The 7500-nt window shown below is 35.3% G+C and overlaps 1 protein-coding gene across 1 annotated transcript in view; it reads right to left on the bottom strand.

Moving 5' to 3' along the window:
• dpydb (dihydropyrimidine dehydrogenase b) overlaps positions 1-7500 on the bottom strand; it is a 236856-nt gene that overhangs the window by 43121 nt on the left and 186235 nt on the right.

Raw genomic sequence — 7500 nt, 5'->3', positions numbered from 1 at the left:
ACTTGAGCAGACAGTCCTGTATTCCCTAATAAACGCTGCAGCCGTGCAGCTGAATGCTTTACCACTCAGTCCGACTAAAGAGGGCGTGTCCAGCGGGAATCTGGATCACCAACGAGACGTTAGGTAAAAACTTCCACACTGACCTAAATATTCATCAGGCCGAGGCCTCAGAGCGCAGAGGCTGTGTCTCTCACTCCTTCACGGACCCACAAACACACTTTCCGCTTTGGCTGAGGAGGAAATGGCTGTTGTGTCTGAACATGCCAGCTGAGACACCACCAGCATCTCACCCTTTCACTTCTGTGGTTCCTCTCTCCATCTCCCTCCCTTCTTCCTTGCACCCCCACCCCTTTCTCGCTCTCGCGCTTTACATACAGAGGGCCAGGTTCGTAAGGCTCAGTGGTGTCCACTCCACACCCCGCAAAACAGAGAAGCTACAAGGGGTTCTTTGAGAGATGCCATAGAAGAACCATTTAGGTTCCATGAGGAACCAAGTTTGCAAGTGATGTGAGTGTGAAGAACCGTTACATCAATCACATTCAGGCTTGTATACAGTTCTTTGATTGGTCGTATGGTTTCTGCAAAGCATCTGTTTTTACTTTACTGCAAATGCCTAGCAACCACCTAGCAACACCCCACCAACCACTAATCAACTCCACAGCACTCATCTGAAATACTGTAGGAACAACCTAGCAACCACTTAGCAACACAATAATACGACAATAATAACCACTAGCAACCACTTAAAAACATCTTTGTAACCATCTAGAAACCAATTAAGAATACCACAGCAACAACAAAGAATACAATAGCAAATGCCTAGCAACACCATAGAAATCCCATAGCAAGGGCTTAAAAACACCAAGGCAATCACCTGAGATGCCATAGCAACCACAAAGCAATGGCCTAGCAACCACTAAGCAACTCCAATATGGTAGGAACAGTCTAGCAACCACTTAGCAACACAGTAATAAGAACCTCCTGGGATACCGTAGCAACCACCTAGCAACCACTTAGAAACATCGTAGTAACCATCTATAAACCAGTTTGAATACAATACCACAGCAACAACATGGAATACAATAGCAAATGCCTAGCAACATCATAGAAGTCACCTAGCAAGGGCTTAACAACACCACAGCAATCACCTGAGATGCCATAGCAACCACAAAACAATGACCTAGCAACCACTAAGCAACTCCAATATGGTAGGAACAGTCTAGCAACCACTTAGCAACACAGTAATAAGAACCTCCTGGGATACCGTAGCAACCACCTAGCAACCACTTAGAAACATCGTAGTAACCATCTATAAACCAGTTTGAATACAATACCACAGCAACAACATGGAATACAATAGCAAATGCCTAGCAACATCATAGAAGTCACCTAGCAAGGGCTTAACAACACCACAGCAATCACCTGAGATGCCATAGCAACCACAAAGCAATGGCCTAGCAACCACTAAGCAACTTCAAAGCACCCACCTGAAATACTGTAGGAACAACCTAGCAACCACTTAGCAACACAATAATAAGAACCACCTGGGATACTATAGCAACCACCTAGCAACCACTTAGAAACATCTTAGTAACCATCTAGCAAACAATTAAGAACCAGACCCAGCAACAACATGGAATACAATAGCAAACGCCTAGCAACACCATCGAAATCACATAGAAAGGGCTTAACAACACCACGGCAATCACCTGAGATGCCATAGCAACCACAAAGCAATGGCCTAGCAACCACTAAGCAACTTTAAAGCAACTTTAAAGAAATACTGTAGGAACAACCTAGCAACCACTTAGCAACACAATAATAAGAACCACATGGGATACCATACCAACCACCTAGCAACCACTTAGAAACACCTTAGTAACCATCGAGCAACCACTTTGAATACAATACCACAGCATCAACATGAAATACAACCACCTGTCAGTGGTGCTAATGTTATGGCTGACTGGTGTATGTGTGTATTACACAATTATTTGGGGAGCTTCGGTCCTGCTGGCGTGGATTTTTTACCAGCAGAATGTGTGTGTTCATAAAAATGTGTGTGTGTGTGTGTGTGTGTGTGTGTGTGTGTGTGTGTGTGTGAGAGAGAGAGATTTAAGATGCTCATAAGCAAATATGGCGGCTCTGAACAACAACAAGCAGGCAGTTCAGCCACAGTTCTTACGGAGAGGAAACACAGTCCTGTGCCTCTTTGCAGAAGCCAGAGTATGTTTTATATGGAGGCAGAGTGTGTGTGTGTGTGTGTGTGTGTGTGTGTGTTATGGCCGGCCTGCACGGTGGCAGAGCGCCCAATCACTGGCATTCATAATGAATGAGATTTGAATGGTGCGCATCCTGAGAGTGGCGCGGGCTGTCATAACTCAGAGACCAGGCTCAGACGTGCCAAATGGAAATGTGATGCGCCTCTGTCGAACGAGCGCTCCGCTCCGCTCCGGGCTGCTCCGGCATCTGCTGGAGACAAGCTGCTCCGGGCCCTTTTTTTGTTTTCCTCTGAACACCAGCGCGTTTGTTCGTGATGCGTGCGGGTCCATAAAAACACGGCTTCTGTTTTTGTCCGCAAGCAAACAAAATGAGGATAAAAGAAAAAACAAGGAAACAACAAGAGAAATGCTTTAAAACCTTTTAACCCTTTAAACTCTTTTTATTATGGATGTATATGACTCACTTTAAGGCTTATTATACAGTCATTACTATTATTTATTGTTATTTATGATGTACTATTGATTATTTATTAATATTCATTAACTGTGACATTGATATGAAAATGATAAAGTTAACTCCAGTTTGGTGCCTGTGAGTATAAAAGAGCAAAGAAAAAAGCACCAAAGCAACACAAAACAGTTTGTGTATTAAAAAAGAAAATATATTCTACCACAAATAATCCAGTACTTACTAATAAATATTAGGAATTTTGGTGTAGTCAGTATTTAATATAAATGATTTAGTATCTACTATAAATGTTTTAGTATCTACTATAAATGATTTAGTATCTACTATAAATTATTCAGTATCTACTATAAATGATTCAGTATTTACTACAAATGATTCAGTATCTACTATAAATGATTTAGTATCTACTATAAATGATTTAGTATCCACTATAAATTATTCAGTATCTACTATAAATGATTCAGTATCTACTATAAATTATTCAGTATCTACTATAAATGATTCAGTATCTACTATAAATGATTTAGTATCTACTATAAATGATTCAGTATCTACTATAAATGATTTAGTATCTACTATAAATTATTCAGTATCTACTATAAATGATTCAGTATCTACTATAAATGATTTAGTATCTACTATAAATGATTTAGTATCCACTATAAATTATTCAGTATCTACTATAAATGATTCAGTATCTACTATAAATTATTTAGTATCCACTATGAATTATTCAGTATCTACTATAAATGATTCAGTATCTACTATAAATGATTCAGTATCTACTATAAATGATTTAGTATCCACTATGAATTATTCAGTATCTACTATAAATGATTCAGTATTTACTATAAATGATTCAGTATCTACTATAAATTATTTAGTATCCACTATGAATTATTCAGTATCTACTATAAATGATTCAGTATTTACTATAAATGATTCAGTATCTACTATAAATGATTCAGTATTTACTATAAATGATACAGTATCCACTATGATTTATTCAGTATCTACTATAAATGATTCAGTATTTACTATAAATGATTCAGTATTTACTATAAATTATTTAGTATCCACTATGAATTATTCAGTATCTACTATCAATGATTGAGAATTTAATATAAATTATTCAGTGTTAACTATGAATTTATTAGTTATTCAGAACCAGCTATTTAGTATTCAGTGTCTAATATTAGTTATTCAGTATTCAGTATAAATTATTCATTATCCACTATGAACTATTCAGTATCATCTATCAGTTATTCAGTATCTACTATGTGTTATTTTTATAACTACCATTAATTACTCAGAAAATACTCTGACTTTTTCAGCACACAATATGAATTATTTAGAACCAAGTATAAATGATTCACTATGACCTATTCAGTATGTTCCATTAATTATATATTGTATATTATAGATAATTCAGTACCTCTTATGAATGATTTAACATAGAGTTTAGCTTGTGATGCTTCATACCAGTGTTATAAACAAATGACCTATTAAAGGTCCTTTACGGGGATACAGCACCATTTACCTTCTTACAGAACTGGAGGCTATTTTGGGAATTAGGACATACTTTAAAGTATGTATGTAATTACTATGTAATGTAGTTACAGGAGAGAGAAGTGGGAGTTACTCGTACCTATTTCAGAGCTAATTATCACACCAGGCTCTGCTCCTGGATCTGTATTAGCGAACTTCTAGCCGGTTCTCCAGGGTTCTGTTCTCGGCCTATATATAATTCCATCTGCGTTTCTGTACATGTAACTTACACACCAGCCCACCAGCCGCTGAGGTCAGTGTGTGATTCTGTAGCACCTTGGTCAGCAGGAAGCGAGTGTGTGAGGGTAGTGTGTGTGAGGATAATGAGGTTTCACAGTGAGATATCTGCAGCCCCATCACGCTCACCAGTCTCTTTTCTTTTAGCTCGGAGGAACATGAGCAGATAACATGAGCTACTGGAGGAAAATAGCCACCAGTATGGGCCGTGGGAGGCATGTGGGCAGCCGGCATTTTTAACAAGGCTGGCAACGACACACACACACACACACACACACACACCAAATTTTGTCGGAGGTTAGTAACCAGAATGTTCCACTATGGTCCGTGGAGAGAGCTTTAGAAAAACCCAAAAGAGAAAAACAAACAGAACAAAAGGAAACATGTCTGTCTGAGAGAGAGAGAGAGAGGGAGAGAGAGAGAGAGAAACAGAGAAAGAAATAAAGGGATAAAAGCAAAAAGATACTGTATAACACGAGTGATACTGTATAACATGAGTGATAAAGTGAGTGATATTGTATAAAGTGAGTGTATTGTATAAAGTGAGTGATACTGTATAACACGAGTGATAAAGTGAGTGATATTGTATAAAGTGAGTGATACTGTATAACATGAGTGATACTGTATAACATGAGTGATAAAGTAAGTGATATTGTATAAAGTGAGTGATACTGTATAACATGAGTGATACTGTATAACATGAGTGATAAAGTAAGTGATATTGTATAAAGTGAGTGATACTGTATAACATGAGTGATACTGTATAACATGAGTGATAAAGTAAGTGATATTGTATAAAGTGAGTGATACTGTATAACATGAGTGATAAAGTAAGTGATATTGTATAAAGTGAGTGATACTGTATAACATGAGTGATACTGTATAACATGAGTGATAAAGTAAGTGATATTGTATAAAGTGAGTGATACTGTATAACATGAGTGATACTGTATAACATGAGTGATAAAGTAAGTGATATTGTATAAAGTGAGTGTATTGTATAACATGAGTGATAAAGTAAGTGATATTGTATAAAGTGAGTGTATTGTATAACATGAGTGATAAAGTAAGTGATATTGTATAAAGTGAGTGATACTGTATAACATGAGTGATAAAGTGAGTGATATTGTATAAAGTAAGTGTATTGTATAAAGTGAGTGATACTGTATAACATGAGTGATAAAGTGAGTGATATTGTATAAAGTGAGTGATACTGTATAACACGAGTGATAAAGTAAGTGATATTGTATAAAGTGAGTGATACTGTATAACATGAGTGATACTGTATAACATGAGTGATAAAGTAAGCGATATTGTATAAAGTGAGTGATACTGTATAACATGAGTGATAAAGTAAGCGATATTGTATAAAGTGAGTGATACTGTATAACATGAGTGATAAAGTAAGTGATATTGTATAAAGTGAGTGTATTGTATAAAGTGAGTGATACTGTATAACATGAGTGATAAAGTGAGTGATATTGTATAAAGTAAGTGTATTGTATAAAGTGAGTGATACTGTATAACATGAGTGATAAAGTGAGTGATATTGTATAAAGTGAGTGATACTGTATAACATGAGTGATAAAGTGAGTGATATTGTATAAAGTAAGTGTATTGTATAAAGTGAGTGATACTGTATAACATGAGTGATAAAGTGAGTGATATTGTATAAAGTGAGTGTATTGTATAAAGTGAGTGATACTGTATAACATGAGTGATAAAGTGAGTGATATTGTATAAAGTGAGTGGTATTAAATAAAGTGAGTGGTAAAGTGAGTGTATTATATTAAGTGAGTGATATTGTATAAAGTGAGTGGTATTATATAAAGTGAGTGATATTGTATAAAGTAAGTGGTATTATATAAAGTGAGTGGTAAAGTGAGTGTATTATATTAAGTGAGTGATATTGTATAAAGTGAGTGGTATTATATAAAGTGAGTGGTAAAGTGAGTGTATTATATTAAGTGAGTGATATTGTATAAAGTGAGTGGTATTATATAAAGTGAGTGGTAAAGTGAGTGTATTATATTAAGTGAGTGATATTGTATAAAGTGAGTGGTATTAAATAAAGTGAGTGGTAAAGTGAGTGTATTATATTAAGTGAGGGATATTGTATAAAGTGAGTGGTATTATATAAAGTGAGTGGTAAAGTGAGTGTATTATATTAAGTGAGTGATATTGTATAAAGTGAGTGGTATTAAATAAAGTGAGTGGTAAAGTGAGTGTATTATATTAAGTGAGTGATATTGTATAAAGTGAGTGGTATTATATAAAGTGAGTGGTAAAGTGAGTGTATTATATTAAGTGAGTGATATTGTATAAAGTGAGTGGTATTATATAAAGTGAGTGGTAAAGTGAGTGTATTATATAAAGTGAGTGATATTGTATAAAGTGAGTGGTATTATATAAAGTGAGTGGTAAAGTGAGTGTATTATATACAGTGAGTGATATTGTATAAAGTGAGTGGTATTATATAAAGTGAGTGGTAAAGTGAGTGTATTATATTAAGTGATATTGTATAAAGTGAGTGGTATTATATAAAGTGAGTGGTAAAGTGAGTGTATTATATTAAGTGATATTGTATAAAGTGAGTGGTATTATATAAAGTGAGTGGTAAAGTGAGTGTATTATATAAAGTGAGTGATATTGTATAAAGTGAGTGGTATTATATAAAGTGAGTGGTAAAGTGAGTGTATTATATAAAGTGAGTGATATTGTATAAAGTGAGTGGTATTAAATAAAGTGAGTGGTAAAGTGAGTGTATTATATTAAGTGATATTGTATAAAGTAAGTGGTATTATATAAAGTGAGTGGTAAAGTGAGTGTATTATATAAAGTGAGTGATATTGTATAAAGTAAGTGGTATTATATAAAGTAAGTGATCTCCAGGCAGCTTTAAGATGTCTTATCCATACATTTGTGTAAATTTCACCTGTATAATATGAGGCCTACTGTAACAGACTCCCCCTTCTTTCAAAATCCAGCTGCAGCGGTCCCACCACTGGTTTATTGGATGGCTGA

This window comes from Salminus brasiliensis, chromosome 11 (assembly GCF_030463535.1).
Source record: "Salminus brasiliensis chromosome 11, fSalBra1.hap2, whole genome shotgun sequence".
Classification (NCBI taxonomy): Eukaryota; Metazoa; Chordata; class Actinopteri; order Characiformes; family Bryconidae; genus Salminus; species Salminus brasiliensis.
Note: the sequence above shows the minus strand (reverse complement) of the source record. Positions and strands in the feature narration are given on the sequence as shown.